This window comes from Cryptotermes secundus, unplaced genomic scaffold (assembly GCF_002891405.2).
Source record: "Cryptotermes secundus unplaced genomic scaffold, Csec_1.0 scaffold362, whole genome shotgun sequence".
NCBI classification, from domain to species: Eukaryota; Metazoa; Arthropoda; class Insecta; order Blattodea; family Kalotermitidae; genus Cryptotermes; species Cryptotermes secundus.
This window is the reverse complement of record NW_019744413.1, coordinates 118,397-143,547: the sequence shown is the minus strand read 5'-3', so window position 1 is coordinate 143,547 and position 25,151 is coordinate 118,397. Positions and strand designations below refer to the sequence as shown.

The window sequence follows — 25,151 nt, the reverse complement described above, 5'->3', positions numbered from 1 at the left end:
GAAACTGGCATAGGTGTTAAGAGATAGGGGCTAGCTCTCTCTTGGACCCAACTGAGTAGGTTTTACCTGAAGACGGAGACAGAATCCAGTCCTCGAAACGTTGTGTTTTTAAAAGAAACAGGACAAGAAACAGACAAGATGATGGATAATGTCCAACAACATATTAATTGTAACAATTTACCATCGTCACAAACTTTTAATCTTATTTGCATAACTTTTCCTCACCAAATAATACTAGAATGCTTAAGTCAAGGAAGATAAGATGGGCAGGGTATGTTGCATACACGGGAGAGAAGAGGGCTGCATACAGAGTCTTGGTAGGAAAATCTGAAAGCAGGAAACTACTATAAACGCTTAGACGTAGATGGAAAGGTAATATTAAAATGCATCTTGGAGAAATAGGATGGGTGGGTGTGAATTGGATTAGCTTCGCTCAAGATAGAGACCAGTGGCAGGCTCTTCACGACACGATGAAGAAACTTTCGAGTTCTATAAAATGCTTAGAATTTCTTCAGTGGCTGAGTAACTGCTGACTTTTCAAGAAGAACTCAGCTACTTGGAGTACTTCGTTAATATGTATTTCTGTCTAGGACTGTCTGAGCCAATCGCATCCTGCAGACATCAAATAAGAAATATCTTACGTTTCGGACTGTCGCCTCAGACATACTTCCGAGGGCGGAATTACTGGCAAACCACGCAGCGTGTGGAGTAAGACTACAGAAGTACAGGGTTGAACCAGCAACGCCTTTTCTTTAATTAAACATGCTAATACTCAAAAGACAGCATACTTTCAGAATACTCAAAGACGTACTTCAAAAAAGAAATCCCTGACTTTTAAAAGAATAAAAGGATAAAATAAAGAACGAAAGAAAAGAAACAATCTTAGGAAGAAAGAAAGAAAAAGAAGGAAAGAAAAGAGGTAAACTACGAAAAATGAAAACAGTGGTTAAAAGACAGAACGAAATAAAGAACAAAGGTTAGAATGTAAGAACATGTAAGAGAAAATTAGTTAAGAATGTTGGAAAAATAAAAGCACAAGAACGAAAGACAAGAAACAGAAGGACAAATGAACAAAGGAAGACAGAATATAGAAAGGGAGAGAGAAATTCGGAAGCAAACAGAGAAAGAAAGATGGGATGGACAAGGAAATGAACGAACAAAAGGAAAGAAGTAACGGGATGCCGCTCTGCAAATATGTGTACATATTCAAAACTTCCTTCTGAAGAAACAGCGTGACTCATGCAGCAAGAACTTGAAATAAACAAATATAACCCAAGAAACACTTTACAACTGTAGCCAATGGACCGCGACAGGCCCGCTCTCATTTTCCAGTCCAATATAAAACATCAAAACGAAACCGAAAGAAAGTGAAAACATGCTCCCGGATTTCTTCTTCTGCTTTGTGAGAAACCGAGTTCCCGCCATATTCCAAGGTTTTCAGTATCTGACGAATATTGTCCAACACTAACTTTCCCAAAGCATAACTGGAAACGCGATCACCACAGCCCTGAGCCAATCCTCACATCTCCTTCTCCGTCTTCTAAGGGGCCACTTTCCTACACGTTTCCACAGCCAAATCCTGTGTGCATTTATCTCCAATTCCAATCCACAACCCAGCTCCTCGTAGCCTTCCTATTTCACAACCCTACCAACGCCAGGTGATAGTAAAACCACAAAGTACCTCGTCATATAATATCCTAAACTTTTCGCTCCATTCCATGTGTGTCCACATACATTTCCTGAATCCCCTGTTCTTTTTTTTATTCCTTCACTTTGTGCCTAGACAGTTCAACGTCGAATGAATGATCGTGAAAGATGAACTAGGATGGTAAGCGAGGGAATAATCAGTTTCTGCGTGCCGAATCGAACATGAGTCACGAGGGCTAACACTCAATCGCCAAGTTTGTCTTTTTTTGTTTCACACACTAACATGAAGCACTACGAGATATAGATCTGACACTCCATTCCGCCCACATCCCCCCAGCATCACAACATTTCATATTAATCCTGCTGTAACAAACGAAAGACTTTTCTTACGAATATCAAGTTGAAACTAAGCCAACAGCAGTTAGGGTGCCACGGGCACCGTGTTACCCTGTGACAGTGACGCCAGTTCTACTGTTCAGTCACCCACGAACTTAGTCCTATACTTCCTCTGCAGAAGCTGATGGTGTACCCCCGACAAAATGACCATACAGGACGGCAGGACTTGTTATCAAGGAGACTCAACGCAGATGCCACTCACGGATTTATGTTTCGGTTGCTGGTGGGAGGTGCAAAATAATCTGGCCTCGTTGGCCTGTTGATTACAATGTACTGTGACAATGTGTACTCTCAACGTCACGCAGCCTTCGCGAATTATCTGTAATTATCTTAGCGTTCAAAAAGCGATTTCCCTTGAAGACAGGACTAAGACATAAAATAAATCATGGCTGATAGGCACTGCTTGTGAATGGCATTTTTTATTCATATGACACACACACAGAGCAATATGGAATAAGTTAATAATTTCAGAGTTGGCTGATAAGAACACGAGTTACATGGGAAATATGTCACCGCACGGCAGGGCGCGTCCTCAAGTTTTGGATGGAGGAGATGACAGCTATTTAAGGAGGTAGCTGCGAATATATTACTTGTTAAGCAAGCAGTCTCAGACAACCACAAGAGGCGGTCTTCTGGTTTGCGGTTGGGCGTGGGGCTAACAAGTCCCCTTAGAAGAGCAGCATGTTATGAAATGTACCGGAGGTGGGGGGCACTAACGTGGCCGTCAAAACAACAATCTATGAGTAAATAAAACTAATATTAATTTATTAATATTTTTATTATAGACACCACTGCACGTTTCGATCAATGTGACCATTCTCAGGTGGTTATATGAATGTATACCGTCGTTATTGTATTAACTAAGGCGGATTCATGCAGGTCACGGTACCCCAGCGGTCTAAGGCATGCACTGTCTTCGCTCTCTCGGAAGCCGGGATCGTGGGTTCGAATCTCACTCAGGGCATGGATGTTTGTGTGCGTTTTTCTGTTTGTCTACAGGTAGAGGCCTTGCGACGAGCTGATCACTCGCCCAAGGAGTCCTACCGTCTAATATCTAGAAAAACCGAAATGAACGGAGTTCATGGAGGTAGGCCTAGCCCCACTGGGGCTGTAGTGCCAAGGGGGGGCAAGGCGGATTCATATTAGTAAATACAGTAAATGTAAATATTTTCGTTAAATTTGGGTATGTATCATTTAAATGTCTTATGATATTGTCACGTGAATTAGTGACTTGTAGACGGGGTTTGCATTGGCGAGTCGCTTTATTGGATACTCACAAGTCGTAATTATAATTAATTATAACACTCTCAAAATTACTGTATTCGTACCTATAGCACATAAAGTCTTCAATGTCCTTTAGCAATTCACAGCTGAATCCTCAAACCTCCTTTCCATGACGGCTTCTCACCTGCGACTGACTGTTTCACACACAACCAACTCGTATGAGTCTGAGTCCCATATTACAACGAACGTCTGTCTAGGAACAAAGCATCCGTCTGGGGCTTACGGTCAGATTTTTCTTACTGTCCGACAGTTGCGGGCTTGTTGTTGTTGGGCGCTCTCTCCGATGACAGGACGGGTCTGTCGTTTACACTTGCTGCTGGTCCTCGCCAGCGCAGTCATTCTCGGGTCAGAGTCCCGCAGGGCTGCAGTGGAGGTATTCGACACCGCCTCCACACGGGAGTGTAACCTCTAACTAACTCGTCTACGAACTATTCTATACTTTATAACTTCGAAAGAACTAAATAGAGATCACCGCCTCTACGGGTTCCAGTACTGTGTGTCTGCATTGTACTGGATACCACGTGACAATTCGGGACAACACATTGATCCCTGTGTTCATTGCCACGAGACATGCTTTAACAATTCATTGTCTAGCAATGGTCAGCTCCGCGTTGCCACGGGAACGTGCTCAGCGAAGCCTCGCCCAGCAGATGGTCATATTGCAGCTTTCAGGCGTCATGTCACAATATGTTAAAGAGACAAAAAGAAAAAAGAGAGTAAATCTTATCCCTGTAACAGGCCGTGGAGGCTCGTAGGGCTGTGGGACGTCGAGGCTCCCACATTTTCTAACGATCGGCTCACAGATGGCGGTAAGGTTGTCAGTCCTTTACGCCCCAGGAAGATTCCTGGTACTCCTTTCTGTTAAGAGGCGGAGTCGACCCCAGGGCCATAGTGCAGGTGGAAGGATTAGGTCAATTTAAATATCCAACGATGTAATTGGGAATCGAACCCGCGACCTTCCGACTTGTAGCCTCAAGCCACTACTCTATCGCGTGCCCTCCTTACGATATGTGAAAGGATAAAGGTAAAATAGCTGAGAATTAGAATGTTAAAATATTGGAAGATTAGGTAAACTGAATAAAAGTGACAAAGTAGCGTGTGGCTGGGATGATCTTGGTGTGTGTGTAGCGTTGGGTTACGGTGTTACCAAGTCTTGCTGGTGCAGAGTAGCAGTGGGTTCGCGGACACTGAATGTCCTGCTGGTTACCGCAGCTTGGGATGAGGATAGGGACTGGTTTGGGCAGCGTCAACATGGTGCAGTGCCCTAAAAGGCGAAGAAATTCTTGAGCAGCTGAGTGAGTGTTAGCTGTTCAAGATGGAATTTCAAATTGTAGATAAGAATGGAAGTGCTCCTAAAGTTGACTATTATCTAACCATGATGCCTTCACGTGTTCTAGACCTTGGCACTAATGGGCGTCAAAAGTTAGCTTTCCGGTAGTTACACCCAGTGCCCATTTGATAGGAGACAGGGTGGATCCCAGAGCGAGTCTAGACGCGGCTCTGTAAGTGCTTGGAAATAAACAACATTCCCGAATGCTTCAAAGTTATAGCACGTGATGTTGACTGTTAACCCATCTTTGCAATTCCAGATAAACGTTAATAGGGTTTTCGTTGTTTTGAAGTCATTTCATGTTTGCATCTCTAAACGTTTCGTAAATACACGAATTTCTTATCAACCAACTCATTTATTGTCATATCTCCCCCAACTGTGCTCAGCTCAGCTCATCTCGTAGCAATTTACTTATTTAAGCACAACAGATCACTGTAGGTCGCGGTGCAAGGGCCGAGAAGGCCCACCCTTTATAAACTCAAGTGGCAAAAGTCATGGGACAGCAGTATGTAAATTTATTTTTAAGTGGCGCCACCGTCCCTTGACGGCTTGGGAATGCCCAGAGCAGTATCAGTTGTGAGGTGTTTTCTCTCGTGAGTCAGCTTGAACACCGGCCAGTCTGCTCATGGCAAGCCGACGTGAATTATCGGAGTTTGAACGGGGCGTGATAGTGGGTACCAGGCGGGTGGGACATTCCAGTTCCGAAGTTGTGCTGTCATTCAACATTCCTCGATCCACGGTGTCACGTGTGTACCGGGAATACCTTGTGGAAGGCATTTCCACCCACCGTGGACAGCGCAGTGGCCGACCACGGGTGCTTAATGATCGTGACCAGCGGCGTCTAGCTAGACTTGTCCGCGGTGACAGGCAAGCGCCACTGGCTGAAATCACATCCACATTCAATGCAGGAGGTACCAGACGCATATCCAGCAGGTCAGTGCAGTGTTCTTTAGCTTCCATGGGATATGGGAGCAGAAGACCGACCATAGTGCCTCTGTTAACACCACGACACCGGACACAGCGCCTCACCTGGGCTTGTGACGTTGCTAATTGGACCCTGGAGGACTGGCAACATGTGGCGTGGTCCGATGAGTCACGGTACCAGTTCTTTCGGGCGGATGGTAGGGTTCGGGTGTGCGCAGTCCCCATGAGGCCATGGACCCCAGTTATGGGACGTGGTGGAGAGGTCCATTCGCACCCAAAATCCTGCACCTACAAATACCAGGGAGCTGTGGGCGGCTATCCAGACGACATGGCTCAACACCTCTCCAGAGATCTTCCATTCACTTGTGGAATCGATGCCACGTCGAGTTGCTGCACTTCGCCGGGCTAGAGGGGGTCCTACACGATACTAGGTACATATCCCATGACTTTTGGCACGTCAGTTCATACTTACTTACTCATGGAGCTGATCCCTTCTGGAGGAGCCGCCAATTCTGCAGCTACTCAAGAATTTCCCAGAATTTTATGGAACCCGAAGGTTCATTACCGTGTTCACAAGAGCCCTCCACTCGTCCCTATCCTGAGCTAGATCAATACAATCCACACCATCCCATTCTATCTCTCTAAGATCCATTTTAATATTGTCCACCCACCTACTCCTTGGTCTTCCCAGAGGTCTCTTTCTTTCTGACTTCCCCACCAACATCCCATACGCAGCATTCCTCGTCTCCCCCATTCGTGCTACATGTCCTGCCCACCTAATCTTCCTTGACTTGATCTTTCTAATTATACTTGAAGAAGAGTATAAGTTATGAAGCTCCTCATTATGCAGTCTTCCCCAACCTCCTGTCACTTCACCTCTCTTCAGTCCAAATATTCTCAACACCCTGTTCTCAAACACCCTCAGTCTATCTTCCTCCCTTAATGTCAGAGACCAAGTTTCACACCCATTCAGAACCACTGGCAAAATTATAGTTTTGTATTTGATTTGTTTCATTCTGGCCCGTCACACTAGCTAAGCGGGTCACAAACACATACAGGACATCATTAAAGAGCCCTCTTCTCGAGAACGACAGGGGGGCACACATTCGGCCCCCGCCAAAAGAAACAATAAGAGGGACGACACGAACCAGCTTGGTTTACGAATTCCAATACAATTTTAACAAACTAACTATAAATATTTTAAAGTACTGGAACAGCCGCTGTAGTTGTAAAGACTTTAGATTTTACAGCCAATTGTGTATTATTTATATCGTATGTATGGACATGTATTTTAACTTGTGGAACAGGTACTGTAAAGATGGCTTCTAACAGTACTGATGTAAATGTGTCCCTCTGAAGACCGAAACATGTACGGGCATGAATAATTGAAATAAGAGAATCTTAACCAGTCACAATGGACGGAACTATTTAACTTTTTCATAGTTTTGTGTGTTCTAATATTTATGTTTTTGGACAGCAGACGAGAAGACAAAAGGTTCTGGACTGAATGGTAGCAAGCATTACCCGAGTTAAATCTCCTCTTAATTTCCTCCCGAATCAGGTTTCGATCTGTTATCGTTGTTCCCACATATCTGAACTGTGCCACATTTGTAAAACATCTGTTTCCAATCTTTACGAATATGTCATGCCTTTGCCCTGCATTTTGGTGACGAGACAGCAACATGTACTTTGTTTTCTCTGTGTTTACTTCTAGACCAACCTCTTTACTTGCGTCAATTAAAGTTTGTGTGTTTTTCTTTATGGTATCTACATTATCACCCAGTCGATTCACATCATCAGGTGATGTGTCCCATTTAATTTCAGTCCCACCTGGCTTTCCTTGACCTTCCTAAATATTCTAAAGCGAAGTTGAAAAGGAGTGGCAATAAAGCATCTCCTTGTTTTAGACCATTCTGCATAGGAAATTTATGAGACATATGTTTACCTACACGGACTTTACTATACGTTTCGCTCACACACTTTTTAAGCAGCCTGACTAGTTCCATGGGTATCCCAAACTCTATCAGAATATTGTACAATACTTCCCTCCTAAATGAACCATAGGCTTTCTTGAAGTCTGATGTACTGTCTCACTGTACAATCCCCTAACAATATTAGGTTACTCAATATTGAATTTCCCCATGCCAATGATACTTTTTACTTGTTAGGCAGATGCAATGCCTGTAGATAGGTAAAACTGATCGTCACTAAATTTAAGAAATCAGAAAAAAAAGGCAGGCTGTTAGACTGGATAATGATGATGGTGATGGTGATGGTGAGCGCACTGTACTCAGACTGTTATATGACTTGCAGTATTAAGTAGAGCAGTCACAACGTCACTAAACCGTATGCTCCATAACGTTACTGTTAATGCATTATGTGGTTCTTTCTTGCTTTTGTCTGCTTGAAGACGAAGCTTTGTATGTTGCCAATACTTGCACAATCTCCACGTAACTGTGCCTCTTTTCTGAGTGGTCATAATTGACACCCATTTCTAGCACCGGAGGCGACGTGCCCTCAGAAACTATCGCCAGCAGTGACCTACTTCTGGTTAGTGTATCATCACAGGCACTCTGAAGTGAAACCGCCCTGTAGCAGCGTTGATATAATTCGATCAGTTCAACAGTCTCATGCCCCTGATCTCACTGCTGGCAGCAATTTGTAGCCACATACGTGTATATCCTACTTTTAAAGTGAGAGAATCCTAGTACTTTCTCTTCCTCTTTCACAGCCCACGTTCACGAGGATAACAAACTTAACTGACTGCACATCATTATAACACCTTTAAGGGCAGATTAAATTCATACTAGAACCTGTAATCTTCCCGTGTCCTATCTAGAAACTTACACATTCAAATATATAAAATTATCGCTTTACCGATTGAATAAAAAATACGGGTTTGAAACCTGGCCTCTCACTTTGATGGAATAACATAAACTGAGGGTGTTGAAAATATTTGGATGAAATAAGAAACATTGGAGAAAATTAGATTATGAGAAGCTTAAGTTATTTTTTATTTATTTATTTATTTATTTGTTTGCTAATTTACAATCTACTCTAGTGACAACAGAGCAATGCGTAAATGTTCGGGCGCCGTAGTGGCTTGTTGTGATGGGTCTTCACGCGTCGCCTTGGTTAGGTCTTCTGGCCAGAGGCGTTGGAGTCTTCTGTTCGCCAGGGGTTGGACGGCGTGTTCATTTATTAGATGGTTGTCGTGGTCTACGATGCGATCTCTGTATTTGATGGCTTCCTTTATGAAGGGTATTCCGAGATCTGCATGAAGGGTTTGGTTGGATACGAACCATGGAGCGTTTGTTATTGAGCGTAGCATTTTTTCACTGGAACGTTTGTAATACTTTCGTATTGGAGGGTTTACTGCATCCCCACAGTTCAATCCCATATGTCCAGATGGGTTTTAATGTGGTTTTGTAGATTAGGAGTTTATTTGCCATTGACAGTTGGGAGTTTTTGCCTAATAGCCAGTTCATATTTCTTGCTTTTGTTGATAAACTGCAGTTTCTTAGCTTCGATGTGAGCTTTCCATGTTAGTTTTTGTTCTAAGTGGAGTCCGAGGCACTTGACTTCGGACTGTTCTCGAATTGGTGCGTTGTTTATTCTAATTTGTGGGCACGTCCTACGACTTAAGCTATTTGAAAAAAAAAAGTCTTATATTGGGGGCACGCGGTAGTGTAGTTGGTTGAGGCACTATGCTACAAGCCAGATGGTCGCGGGTTCAAGTCCCGATAAGATCATAGTGTTTTTTCAATTGACCTAATCTTTTCGGCGGTACTATGGCCCTGGGATCGACTCAGCCTCTAACAGAAATGAATATCAGGAATATTCTTGGGGGTAAAGTGCAGCCGGCGCGTAGAGCTGACAACCTTGCCGCCATCTATGAGCCGATTGTCTAGAAAATGTGGGAACCTCAACATCTCACAACCCTATGGGCCTCCACGGCCTGGTACAGAGATACCTTTAGTTTTTACTTTTTATATCTCTTACACTGGGCAAATACGGTCAACTGCAGAGCATGTTCACTTGAAACTTCTCACGTATTTCCCTAGATATAGCAAAACATATTTTCGGGCAGCTGAACTTTAACGAATACAATAGGTAAACTTTCCTCTGTCTCCTCTAGCGATGGATATACACAAACTTTCCTCTGTCTCCCTGTCTCCTCTAGAGATGGAGATACGCAAACTTTCCTCTGTCTCCCTGTCTCCTCTAGAGATGGAGATACACAAACTCTCCTCTGTCTTCCTGTCTCCTCTAGAGATGGAGACACACAAACTTACCTCTGTCTCCGTGTCACCTCTAGAGATGGAGATACACAAACTTTCCTGTCTACCTGTCTCCTCTAGAGATGGAGATACACAAACTTACCTCTGTCTCCGTGTCACCTCTAGAGATGGAGATACACAAACTTTTCTGTCTCCCTGTCTCCTCTAGAGATGGAGATACACAAACTTTCCTCTGTTTCTCTGTCTCCTCTAGAGATGGAGATACACAAACTTTCCTCTGTCTCCCTCTCACCTCTAGAGATGGAGATACACGAACTTTCCTGTCTCCCTGTCTCCTCTAGAGATGGAGATACACAAAAGCACAACTGTAACTGAGGAAGGAGCACAGGTTGAGAGAGCGATGTGACGAGACAAATGTACGGACCTGAGAGAGGAATTAAAAGAAGCGCCACTTCTGCTTTCTTCAGATATTGCAGTGACGAGACGAGTGTTGGGGGAGCACACAGCGCGCATAGGAATATGATAGATACATACGCAACAGCAACTTGGCGAAACAGAGTCAGGGTCACATAGGTCTAGCTGTGGGCTACTACAGACATGGCAATGAATCATCTGAATAAGGATACGTGGGATTTGTGGTGGATAAAACGGCATTCGGACATGTTTTCTTTGGGTCCCCCTACCAATTCTAATTCCATTCATTAATGGTCCTGTCGTCGACGCTCTACAGTCTCGATCCTGAGAGCGTCGTTAAACAACAGCTAAGAAGAGGCTGTCATTCAGAGAGACAAGGTGTGCTTTGTATGCGGACAGACGAAGCTAACCGCAGAACCGTCTTTCCTTCCAGATGGACAACAATCTGATTCATGGGTAAGGAATTGGAAATGTTCCTGTTTGTCGTAGCGAGGGAGCGTAGAGTTGGTCTCTGGAGCGAATCGAACGCAGTAATGAGCAGAAGAATGCGCATCGCATCACTGCCCACTCGATCGTTGCCAGGATGATGTCACTGTTAATCTGCAGCGATGATCAGATCTGGCGGACGGAATTGGAAAACCAACCGGTCCAGATGCGCTCTGCTGAAGCTGGACTGACCTTGAACCGCACACTCCAGTTCATTCCACTGACACCAACTGAAATCATTCGTTACTCTCGTCTTCCAAGGTCGCCGATGCAAGAATCGCGCTCCTGGGACTTGGTGTCGCCTGCCTGTACGCAGAAAGCAAATTAGTCCTAACAATGGTGCCTGAAGCAGGGAAGTCCAGTTAAGCCAGCAAACTAATTCCATGGACCAGAATGACAAGCCGACTCGCCAAGTCGGGTAAGAAATTCCCTGCCTTTTATTGAAATCGAAGTTTCATTATGGTGTCCCTAAGAACCTGTCAGTAAATTTTGCATTCAAGTCCCCATGAAGGTCAAAGTTTGCCCCTCGAAGTTCTGCGTGGTGTATCTCGAATTAATGGAATACTTTCCAGCCCCTACCCCACAGGCTGCACCTGGGCACATATCACTGACAGAATCCTTACTCCAGTAAAGTCTGGTAAGTATGGTCAGCCGACCATCTTCAGAAGGCATAAGGTCAACATGCTCAGGAACTCCTATTACAGAAATCGTAATACTCGTACATACTTAGAAGTTTTCATGAGTAATTTACAATTATTTGGATTAAAATCTTATTAATGTTTAATATACAGTAGAACTTGGTTATAACGTCATCAAAGGGACCTAAAAATAGTGTCGTTATAAACGAATGTCGTTGTAACCGAAATGGGCACTTCCACAGTAGCCTTATGTTAGTCATGTAAAAATCTACCAAAAACAGAGTTAAAATGTTGCATTTTTTAGTGAAATACCTAGTTAAGTACAGACTAACGTAACATTAACGTGGAATTGTCAAATGTGCAATATCAAAGACATATTACAGCGCTTTTCACTGATAATACACACCGCACTAATACTGTATATTAAAGGTAGGCCTACTCACCAAATTACAGTAGATTACATCAATTGTTGTGCCTTACTGTACCTAGATACGAGTACAGTAATCAGTTATCTTCATCTGTTTCCTGTTACTTGACCAATACACACTTTCTAAATTACGTTCAATGTACACAATTTTTGTCACAATTTCACTGCTGCCTCCCCTGGATTCATAAAACAAGTTCACAACCCTAATGGCTTCAAGCGCGTCTCTCACAGTAGGGATNAATACACACTTTCTAAATTACGTTCAATGCTCATATCAGAGAAATTCAGGAATGAAAATGACGTTACATACGAGGTTGATGCATTTGTGCATGTCGTACTAAGCAAGGTATAAAAACAGTTGCTTTATGAGGAATTAGTTCGTACCATTGAATATTTGACGCAATAGACAAGGTGTCGCAGAAACCGATGTTGCTATGACCAAGTTTTACTGTATATAAGATCTTGAACCGATATGGTCTGTGTCCTTGTGCCTCTTATACACGTATTAAAACGGAAAGTAGGGGTGCTATTCGGAGTCCTCAGAGGTCCTCGCAGTGACCCCCCCCTTTCTTTAGCTTGCTATGGCTTTATATCGTTGCGATGTCTGGTTTCTTCCGTTTCGCTGTGTTTTGAGGCACAACAAACATCAATCAAACTTTAATCCAAATAACTGTAAATAAGTTTTATATAAAAACTTCTATCACGAAATTTGTAATATCAGTTCCTGAACATGTTGATCTTATGCCTTCTGAAGACGGTCAGCTGATCGAAATATGTAAAAGCAATAAATATTCACGAACTCAATCACACTGGACGGTGTCGACAATTATTATTCTGTAATTTAGTTTACTAGCGTGACGGACCAGAATGAAGAGGGTTAAGGTTCTTATAGGTTTTCTATCCAATATACTTCCAATGGTACAATCCATATTACCGGATACTACGGGTCTTCAGTTTTGGGTTCATATTAAAAAGGGACGCCACAAGTAACGATTAGTGATTAATTCATGACAATTCTGTAAGTCAGAACTCACTTTATAAAGTCTGCCTATCATGTGCTGTGTCTCGATGTTTGGTTCTTCATATTGTGATCCAATAATCCATTGCTAGGCAGCGGCTAAGTAAACGCTGCCTAAAAGCCGGAATAGCAGCGGAAGTTAATTTGCTAGGCAACGGTTCGCTAGCACCTATTTCCACGGCAACGAATATTAACAGAGACATTCCCGTGACAACAGACAGAATAACAGAGGACAATTAACTGCTCGACATGGTGGCTTATATTCGGGCCGAGTGGCAGATGTAAAAGGAAGTTCATTCGAGAATTTAAGACATCACACCCGTGTGGAGACGGGGTCGAATACCTCCACCGTGACCCTGACAGTCATAGGAAGTGACGAAAAGAGACAGTGAAATATGGCCGCGAGACCCAAGGGACTCGGACCCGAGAAAGACTGCGCTGACAAGGACCAGCAGCATTAACAACAAAAGGCAGACCCGTCCTCTCGTCAGAGAGGGCGCCCCACAAAAAGAAGACCGTAACTGTCAAACAGCAATAAACATCTGGTCATGTGCCCCAGATGAGGCTCGACACCGAGACTTACTGACAGACCATCAGTCGCACTGTAACTTTGACTTTGACTTTCAAGACATCAGTTCAGCCCGACATTCTTCAGAGAGATTTCTCTTCTTTCGGCTTTCAGCAGGAGTTCAGTGTGTGAGCAGTCACTCGTCACAGCGGAAGAGAAGACACTCGGGATTCAGTAGGGAATGGAGCGTGGCCGCGCCATAGGTCAAGCGGTTAGTCGCTGGCTCCCCACCACGGCGGCCCGGGTTCGATCCCGGGTCTGGTCAAGTGGGATTTGTGGTGGACAAAATGGCGCTGGGGCAGGTTTTCTCCGGGTACTTCGGTTTCCCCTGCCAATCTTCATTCCACCAATTGCTCCACAATCACCCTCACCTATCATCTGGGGCTGGTACAATAGGCCAGAAGTGGCCGCAGTGCAAGGGACTTGGTCCCCCCCCCCCTACTAGCAATATTGGAAAAAACGATTGGAGCGAGACTTAGGCAGCCATGGATTGTGAACTGCTGTAATTGGTTGTAATTGTAAAGAAAAGCCAATAAACCCAATCACCAAATGAAAAACCCACTGTTATTAGTCACGCAAACCCCGGACACGTGACGATATATATCTGACAACTTCCTGCGAAGTGCTGGGGGAGTCCTCCAGAGAAACATCAATTCGAGATGTGTTTATGTACTGTAAGCAATGGCTCTTAAACCGAACAATGAACACAGTTGAGAAAGTGTCGTTAAAAGAATAAGAAATAGAGTAAGAGAAAAGTATGAAAGAATCAAGAAAGAGAAAATGGAAAGAAAGATGGAGGTATAAAACAGAGTATTAACTCTGAGAAAGGGAACACAAGACACCGATCTGTCAGCAGCAACGCGCACCGCACAGTTCGTAACGTGGTCCAGACCGGTCAAGGAACACACGGCAACGGCTTACGGGCAGAGGTGCAAGACCCAGACTGCTACAGAGGCGGATTCCTGAACATAACTCCAGATGACATTCGACAGCAGTGGCGGATTCTGGACCAGAAACCGAGATCCGTATCATTAGCACTGGCTGATCCCTGAACAGATACGAAGAGCCACATTATATCCAGATATGAATTCTGGGACAGAAAGAAATATCCGAATTGCTGGCAGTGGCGAATTCCTGTGTACAAATAACTGCTCTGATAACTAGCTGCGAAGGACTTTCCATATCTCCCCATATTCAAAAAGTAGAAAAGTATGCACTGGCTTCGACTCTGTTGTCGTTATTGAAGCCAAAAATTTCGTGGTCAGTTTACACAGCGCACCCATGTGTAAGCTGTGTTCCTAACGATATGAAAACTGCCACTGAACCATTTACTAACAATGAAATACGCTTCTGAACTACACACCTCACACCAAACATACTGCTAGAAATATACTCTGGTATGACGACCGAAAGCCGGAATAGCGAAGTCACAATATACGTTCATTGCTAGGAAACGACTCGGTAAACACGTTCTCGCGGCATTGAATACGCAAGCAACAATCGAATAATTTCCTTTGCTGTGTGATGGCGCTGCAAACACGCTTTTCAAACAACAGAGACTGTATTTTCTGCGAGGTCCGTACAAAATGGTTATAAAGAAGAGTTCAGTTGAGGACGTTCAGCGAAGAGCCGAGTTTCGAGGCGCCACCTGCCAGGATATGAGCTTGGGAGAAGAGGAATTGATCTGAGACCAGTCTTCTGAATTATCTGCGATACTTTCCTCCGAAACGTCGGTTAACACAGTATCTACACGGGGTCATATTCCAGAAGACTGCTTTCTTCACTTCACTACCTGTTCCTTTGACATGCGCTTTCCGTTGTCACAGTACCTCACACTATGTTGGTAGCTCTTCACTACTGCCCTGCGTACGGAGATGAATCTCATCTGCTGTATATCAGATCTTTTACCTACTATTTTTTCGGTGGACATGTTTCTGATCGGAACTTCAGTTAAAGATACATGAACAACGATTCTCTCAAGCAAAAGTGCCAATGTTGGTAACTCTGTTCCACAGCGCTGTTGACAACAGCGCTGAGCCAATTGTGGCGAAATGTTTCGAATCTGCACTTGATGTACAATGCGCTGTCGTGACTTGCCACTTGTTGTCGATCATCAGCCTCTTAGATCGTTACCTATTGCAACAGCTTTGGGAAAAAGAGAAATCTCTCGAAACAAAATTCCGTATATAATCGCAGAGTTCGGAGTCGGATATTGTCTCATGTTAAGAAAAGCGAAACGAGGGACTGCAGGGGAAACTCCAACGTTACAGAACCGTGTATTGTATAACGAGCAATCGAATCTTTCTGGTTATCACCACTCCACACTACCGCTTACTTCCTCCTTTCCTGACTTATGTCTGTTCATTTACTCATTTCTTTACTTTATAACGGGTTTCTTTCTCTCTTTCTTATGACAACCCCTTCTTCCTCTGGGGCTTCCTCAGCTTTCAGCCCTTTTATTCTTTCTTCCTATCTTCTTTTTCTCTTTGTTTCCCTCTTCAATATAATTCCAAATATCTTTATTTCTTCTCTTTCCTTTCTCATTTTCTCCCCCCCCCCTTTTTTTTTTACTTTCATCGCTTCTTCGACTCTTTTCCTGTCTCTGTGGTCTAGTGGTCAGAATTCCTGGCTACAGACCCAGGGGTCCGGGTTCGATTTGCGGCGCTACCAGACTCTCTGAGAAGTAGTAGGTCTGGAACGGGGTTCACTCAGCCTCGTGAGGATAACTGAGGAGTTACTTCAAGGAAATAGCGGCTCCGGTCTAGAAAACCGAAATTAACGGTCATGGGGGTTCGTTGCGCTGACCACGCGACACCCTCTATCCACTAGAGTTGGCACTAACTTCGCCGACAAGCGGTGGTCGCTCGGTCGGTATAGTTCGCTTGCGCACTGAAACCACGGAGTTTGTTTCTTTCTCATCTTTCCTTTCACTTACCGGTTGTGTGTCTGTATTCACTTACACAGCTTGGTTCTCATAACTCTGGGACTTTCTTCTTAAAAATTCACTGTTTTGTGCTAATAGTAGAGAGCTCCTGGTTTCTTCTTAGGTTATTTAACAACACTGAATCAACTGTGTCAAGTAAAATGATTATGCACGCTGAAATGCGTGGTTAGGCGGTCGTGGTCTGTTGGTTCCATGAACAGGAGATCAGTGTTGCATATTACATGAAAATCGTGCGTTTATACCAAGACATGCAATTACATAGGAGTACGTATCCGTAACAATACGCTAAGGATTATTAAGGCTGTTCAGAGATGGGTCCAAGGCCACTGAAAACACGAGTGAAAAGATGCATTCGAAATTGGAGTACACACTTTTCCAAATCCATATTCGCAGATTCAGATGTACAGGTGTGCTGATGTTCGTGTGGTGCGGATAGGAATATTCTACTCAAAGATAAGAGATACCACACTACACAGAAATAAATTTTGTTACATATTAATCGAAAACTTATCAAGTAAACGTTGTACAAATTAAAGAGATCCTAATTTACATTCTGTACCAATTATTTGTACGATGGCTGATTTTCAATAACATATAGCTCGATTTGAGCTTCATATATTCAGCTGATACGAAACAAAAATTAAATTCCACAGACAACTTTTAGTTTTCGCTTTATTCAGTATTAACGGAGACAAATATGCGGCACATATGGTCGGACAGGAACCCTATTATGTACTTGTACATTCACGTGGTGCACTTCGAGCAAACAACACACAGTGGTGCAAGTGAGGTGACTTTAAGTGAAGACTGCTGCGCCGTACATAAACTCCGAATACAACAGGACGATCACTAACATAGGGGCGAATCACTTAAATGAGACACAGACAGCTGCAGATAATCTGTAAAAGCGGTTGGCTCTCATACGAGGCTCCTGATATATGCCATAATGGTCCGGGATTGTTCTGTCATTACTGTACAGTCATACTATTGTGTGCAGATCGCTGCAGTTTTCGGTGAGATGGAACTCGAGCTGGAGCTTGGAACAAACGCTTCGTTTCACTTCAGTTTCTTAATCTTAAACAGCCGGTAGGACTCCTTGGACGAGGGATCAGCCAGTCGCAAGGCCGCTACGTACAAACAAACACAGAATAAACGCAGATAATCATCCATACCTTCAGCTGGATTCAAACCCACGATCCCAGTGTTGAAGCTCTAGACCGCGCGACCACTGGGATCGGCAACAGGAAGACTACAGATACTAATCGCATTAACAGCAAAACAACAGAGGCACGCGGTACTCTCACATTCTGAGGCGCGAGAATAGGAAACCTTATTGAATTGCGTCAATAGTCGCACAATAATTAACGGTTTATATTTCTCGGCAGCCCTACGGCGACACTGTTGATGCCCCTCCTTCCGTTACTAACTCACAAGCTCCCTCTCTTGCTTTTCCCCTCCCACCTCGAGTAAGTCAGAGGTCACCATACAGCAACGGGATTTACTGTACTGGCGAGCCTTCGTCTCAATATCTGCAGCAGACGCACAGATCTTCAAAGTTGTCTGAAGTTGCGAACACTCCAAAGACGCACAACATATACCACCACGTACGGCGCAATATGCAGCACAGGCAACTCATTTGCGACCAGTGGTTACTATGTGCACCATCTGCATAGTTGGTTGAGGCACTATGCTAAAAGCCGGAAGGTCGCGGGTTCGATTCCCGATGACGTCATTGGATTTTTAAATTAACCAGATCGTTCCAGCCGCACTATGGCCCTGGGGTCGACTCGGCCTCTCACAGAAATGAGTACCGGGAATTTTCCTGGGGGTAAAAGGCGGCCGGCGCGTAAGGCTGACAATCTCACCACCATCTGTGAGCCGATTGTCTCGAAAATGTAGGAGGCGCGACGTCTCACGAAGCTATGGGCCTCCATGGCCTCTTACAGGGATAGCTTACCGCCTGCATGCTGCCCAAAGAGCGTGTTTATATCATCCGTGTTGTTCTCAAAGCACACACCGATCTTTCTTTGAACAGCACTGACAGGTCGATCTTTGTAGCGGAGACGATAAAGCATTTCCCGTTAACTGTGAACTGAAGCGTTATGTACGGTATTATGTAAAAGAAATGCAGTCTTTCAAGACGGATAATCTAGACCGAAGAGACAAGAAAGCAACATGACGGACACATGAAGAGGATTGTCCGACTTTGTAAGTGTAGATTGCACGAGCGTAAGGGCTATTATATCCAACGCTCCGGGCCCCTTGTCTTCTAACACTGGGTGTTCACGCAGTTACGCTTCTGCTATGCGGTGGCAGTAAGAGTCCGGTCTGTATTATATCAATGCATTCCCTTCTGATATGAGTATTACAGTTTTACTGCTCGCTAGAGATGCCCACACTACACGTACACACAGTACGTTCTCATAGGTAGGGGTTACACCAAAGGTATGCAACATGTGGCACGCAACATGATAAAGTTACATCTGTCATGTCGCTTTCTTGAGTGCGTGATAAACAGTGCTACAGACAAGAGTAAAAACTAGAAACTTCAGAACAGTAGAATCAACCCGTCGAATGCATAATTTACGGACGAACGAATTATAATGCAGAAAACAAGGCAGCGAGTGAAGGTAAACAGCATAGCAGTGACAGAAGACAAGAAAGCAACCCTAAGAGTAATCAACACATCATGTTTAACATTAATACAAAACTGTATCGATACATTTACTTGTAACCCCCAATCTAACATAACTGTATATACCAATTTTAGAATGAAAACAATTCTAATATAAATTATTTTAACATAACGAAACTCTCTACGTAGGAGCAGAGTCAATCTGTGCGTGACATGGGCCCGCTGGTCGCTGGCAAGTCGAGCGGAAGGGCAGTGCCGCTAAGGACACGGCCGTATGTGGAAGTAAGTTCAGACAGCCAGCAGAGAGAGGGTGTGGCACCTCTGTGCGACATGTGCAGTTGCAACGCAGTCGTGGGGAGGTGCTGGCGCCCAGAACTGGATCACTCCGACATCCATTTGCTTAGGCAATTTCCACAAAGTACAGGACTTCTATAAATGATTCATTCGTTTTAAAACGCTATACTTTCCAAAGCATTACACGTACAAATATGACTGATATATAAAAAGAACCGTAAACTCACCAAGTTTGTATTGTGTGCACCAGTTGGCAGCACGAGTTCAGTGCCTTTACAAAATGGCGACAAAGCAAGAAAAGAGTTTGTGTTTGTTGGAATATGCGAGATGTTCGTCTGTTACAGCAGTGCAACGCGCATTCAAAAGAGAGTACGGAAAAGATCCGCCATGTAAACAAAGCATTTTGCGGTGGTATCGGCAACGTTCGTCGCTACCTGAACAACGAACTGTGGCATCGCTGGATTGGCCGTGTTGGTGAGGATGACCTAGCTCTGTTCGCTTGGCCCCCCAGATCACCTGATCTAACGCCTTGTGACTTCTTCCTTTGGGGGTACATTAAGGATCGTGTTTACGTACCCCCACTGCCAAGAACACTAGTTGAGCTGAGGGAACGCATCGATGCTGCAGTGATGACCGTTGACAGGATGATGCTACAAAATGTGTGGAACGAGCGCGACTACCGCCTGGACGTGTGTCACATGACCCAAGGGGCACACATAGATCATTTGTAGAGTGTGAAGAAAACTTGGTGAGTTTACGGTTCTTTTTATATATCAATCATATTTGTATGTGTAATGCTTAGGAAAATATAGTGTTTTAAAAACGAATGAATCATTTATAGTACCCCTGTACTTCACATAGACGCGGATGTTCCATACGAAATGCGTCGCTGGGTGCCAGGGTTGAGCCTAGACTCAAGCGGATGAAGAGTCCCAATTCGCAAAAGGACAGTGCCTTAATAGGCAAGATGATTATGTTAAAAAACAGTACAAATGCGATACGTGCCTTGATTTTCATGGAACGTCACAAATGAAAACTGTGTCATCTCAGTTTCCAGACCCCAAACCTATTCTCCCAGCACCATGTTGCCATGCATCCTCAGCCCATGTAAAAGTAAAAGGCAAAATTGTCCCTATGCTTAACTATTTAAGTACTACGCCATGAAGGCATGCGGAGAACCTCAGCACTAGTTGGAGGCGAGTGGACAGCTTCACGCATCGGTCGCTTTGCACCTGGTACCCATTCGGTAGGAAGTTGGGTGGGCCCCAGAGTCGGTCTGGATGATATGAAGAACATAAACTTCTCGACACCACCGGGACACGAACTCCAACCCCTCGGTCGTCCAGCCCGTAGCCAGTCGCTATACCCACTATGCTATCCCGTCCTCAGTCCGTGATCTTTCCTTTCTCTTAGCGACAGAAACCAAGTTTCAAACCCATACAAAAAAAACAACAGGGAAGTCGGTTTATTATTAATATTATTATTATCGCTATGGTATTAAATTAAAATATTGTCTATTGGTTACGGGAAACAAGTAATTTTTATTTATAATATTTATACATCGTGGAGGGTTCAGCTGATTAATTTTCGTGTCTGAAATTTGGTCTTGAGCTTAGTACGCGAATTCGGGCTTTTAGGCGTCATGTCACAATACCTTAAGACACACAGGACATGAGGCGGTGGGCTGGTTACATGCGGCCCACAGCAGATGTTATCAGCGCGGTGACACGCGAGATTGGAGGATCTCACGGCCATGACAATGATCAATATTGTCTTCTGGAATGTGACAACAACATTTAAGGGCCTCAGATTCTTTCCCCATTCTCCTTACTCCTACTAGTCCATTCAGAGTCCCATCCCGAAAACTCCCTACATAAGTAGCTCAGCTTACCCTGAACATGGTGGCAGCACCTTCTTCCGAAACGTAACAGACTACAACCAAGACGACAACCTTCGGGTTCTTTGACCCGATGAGTGGCTACTGGTTTGTCCAGGAAGGCTCTCCTCCGTATGTTTCGCTCTACGAAAGGCAAGTTGTGTGTGGAAAGTCTAACCTCGAAAGAGTTAAATAAATCGAGAAACAGACAATGAGACCCGCGTCCATGAACTAGGCTATGCATTGAGTACCAATAAATACGACCTTGAGATTGAAATTATCACAGTCATTCTAATAGGCACAGGCATATTGCTTATAGTTTTCCGATTAGCGTGAAATCACGTAGCAGCAGAATCAGCCACCGTGAACAGATATTAATGAAAGGATATTGAGAAGGAGGAGGATATGCAATTAGGACTCTCCATGGATCATCAGTAGCTCGTGGAACATTTTTATTCTGCGGCCAAAAAACTTGCGAACCGTTCCGGCTCAATACGACTGCTTGTTGCGAACAAGATTCTGGATGTGAGGGTTCCGACGCACGCACAGCTGTGGTCCAAGTTTCCGCTTGATACAGATCTATCTTATTGCGCGCACGCGGGGAAAACTCCATAATTTGTACAATTGCTTAATATTCTTTGAAAGAGTAAATCTAACAGAAGGATACGTATGAAACATAATATCTGGAAACAAGATGAACACAGGATTTTATGGTGGGAAAAACAACACAGCAAACATAAGAACAGATGGAATCACTCTCTCACTCACGGAGCTGAACCCTTCTTGAGAAGCCGCCAGTTGTACAGCTACTCAAGAACTTCCAGCATTTTATGGAACCCGATGATTTATTGCCGTTTTCACAAGAGCCCTCCACTGGTCCCTAACCTGAGCCACATCAATCCAATAAATACCATCCAATCTTATATCTCTGAGATCGATTATAATATTGTCCACCCACCTACGCCTTGGTCTTCCCAGTGGTCTCTTTCCACCAGGCTCTCCCACCAATATCCTATATGCATTCCTCTTCTCCCCCATTCGCGCTAAATGCCCTGCCCACCTCATCCTCCCTGACTTGATCATTCTAATTATACTTGGAGAAGAGTACATATTATGAAGCTCCTCATTATGCAGTTTTCTCCAACCTCCTGTCACTTCATCTCTCTTCGGTCCAGTAGATATCATAAAATATATTAGAATAAGAGGATTTCAAGACGACGGCGCCGGACTTACTGGAAAACGTTTGGGTCTAACGGAGAGGGAGTAACGCGGGGAGGTGTGGAGCTTCATAATGTTCACCCTTCGCTATTATTAGGATAATCACGTCAAGAACGGGAAGAAGCGCAGCGCAATATTTGCTTTCTAAACTTCAAGGGACAAGATGTAAACATATATAGGATATTATTAAAAAGTGTCTTAAAGAACATACACAAAATCGTTTCAAGCAATGAGTTCGGGAAGAGCCTTCTGAGCCAAGGGTATTTTTTTATAAAAAAAAAACTAGATTTGAACTTCAAGTAAAAAGTATTACCCCCATGGAAAAACGTTTAATGTAAATCCCAATATCAAATTTTATAGAAATCCGTTAGATACTTCCGGAAAATTAACATGAAAATAGAAGCAAACGACCTCAATATAAAGCGTTCATTTCATGCATCTAGTGCAAAAAATAAGATGTTTATGCTGCTGGTGATGATGATGATAATAATAATGATAATAAAATAATATCCAAACGGTATTTTTGTAATTAAGTACTAATACCCGAGATTGTGTTGTTCATTTTACGATAGAAAGTTTTACTCTGTTTTCTTCTTCACTTCTGTGATGTCGAAATCTTGAAACAACGAATCTGTGTACGAAGAACAAAGATGGTTACAGTGCTTTCCAACCATCGGCACCTGTTCAACATTTGCATTCATATTAAGCGAGCGAAATAGTGGCACAGGATTCCCACAAAATGTACATCTCATCTGTGCCTTACTTACTGCTCCGCATTCGCAAACGCGTGACACATGTCCTCACTCAGTCGCTGCGTTCATTCTCATGGGTATCTTCCATTTGCGCACTGCTTCCTTGCACTCACGTGCATTTCCTGAATACGCCCCAGGAAAGTAAAAAGGATCATTTTATATTACAGTAAGAGCAACAGACTCCATTACTCTAACGATTACAGTTACCGCTTCCAGAATCAACTTAACATCACAGATCTCCAACATTCTTAGTTTATTTCAATTGCGTTATATTCTGGAGTGCTTTTCTTGAGCACGAATGCTATACTGTTTGCCACCAGCGTTCATTTTGGTTTCTTGCTTAGCTTATTCTTGATACGATATGTTCCTCCGAAACGTCGGTTCACTTTCAACGGACTGCACGGCGTTATATCCCAGAAGATAGTACTCTTCATAACCACCGCCGTGAGACCCTAAAATCTCCTACACGTAGAACATACTGAGAAACAACGAATACTGCAGTTTTGCCACAAGTTTGATTACATCAATGGGAAAGTGAAGTTTTTTATTCATTAAGTTGGACTAAGTAAGTTATAACTGGAGCCTGAACATATGACGTGAAAGGAAACTGTTTAGGGAGGCGGGCCTTGTATGCCCAAACGTGTAATTGTACACAGTACAGAATTCACGAAATGTCTAGATAAAATGACAAGTTAATTAAGTATTTCACGTTCAGGCGAATAATGCATTTTGCAGTTAATTCACAGATCCCTGAACAAAACGAGCTCCGGCTGGATCTTACGAGAAATAAGAGTTACACGAATCAGATTTTCTTCATGTCCTGAAGTTCCCCATTCCTCCAGTTTCGAGTCATAATTTACATCAATATTCATCAGTGTTTATTGTGGCTGATACAACGTTGTAACATAAATCCTTCCTTTCTTTATTTTTCCTTTCCTTTCCTTTTCATGTTGTTTCTCAAGTTCCTTTTTCCTTCTACATATGTTTCTTACTTTACTCTACCTCTTCCATCCTACTTCTCCTTTCTCTTTTCTTCCTTTCCTTTGATATTCTTTGTTGTCTCTTCCCTTATGATTACGCTTCGTTTCTCTTCATATTTACAGCCTTCTTAGAGTTTTCCATGTTCAACAAGCTGCTATTTAAACGCGATGAAGCAGAGCACTGCCCGTGGTGCACCGCCGCTAAGCTGACGCCCAGAGACGGTAAGAAGTCGGGTATCAGCCCAGTACTTTTGGCGTTCTTTGCATGGGAATATAACTTTCAGTCTCCACTCTACTTAATTACTTCAGCTCTTACTGCAGAGTTCGTAGCCGCAGAAGTACATCAGCACTGGCCCGGGGCACTGGTGTGTCCTACAGTCTGGATACAAGAATGATATTGCTCTGTTCGCGGGCTGTAGTTAAACAGGATGGAACTGGCCAGACAGAGCCTTTCAGCAATTTCTAAGATACTCCGAGACCTAGAAGGAAATTCATTCATTCATCAGTAATCTGTCAAGACGACAGGTCCACAGTCTCTTCCAAAACAGTTCCTCCACTTGATGCGATCTAGAGCTTTCACCTTGAAATTAAAATATCCTCTTCTGTCCCCAAGGTCATCCAGCATCTTCTTACGTCTTCTTCCTCGTCTTCTGGTCACTTCTATCCGCCCATCTATCTTTCCTTCGATAGCTTCTTTTAGAAGGCAGTTTCTGCGTAAAACATGACCAATCCAATTAGCCTTCCGTTTTCTTATTTCGTGTAGGATATTCCTCTGCTCACTGACTCTAAATAACACTTCTTCATTTCTCACATAATCGGTCCAACTGATCTTCTCCATCCTTCTCCAACACCACATTTTGAAACTTTCCAGATGTTTCTGATCTACTGCCCTAAGTGTCCAAGTTTCAGCCTCATACAAAGCCATGCTCCAAATGTAGCATTTCACTAGTTTCTTCCTCAAATTTAAGTCCAATTTGCTGGTAAAAAGATTCTTCTTCTTGCTAAATGCAGCTTTTGCCATGGCAATCCTAGATTTAATTTCACGCGCAGGAAAAAATGGAAAAGAGAAAGAGGATGAA

General features: G+C 43.6%; 1 protein-coding gene across 3 annotated transcripts in view; it reads right to left on the bottom strand.

Annotated features, from left to right (window-relative positions):
• The window catches only part of LOC111874725, a 164,366-nt gene that overhangs the window by 46,320 nt on the left and 92,895 nt on the right, over positions 1-25,151 (bottom strand). The window lies entirely within an intron of this gene.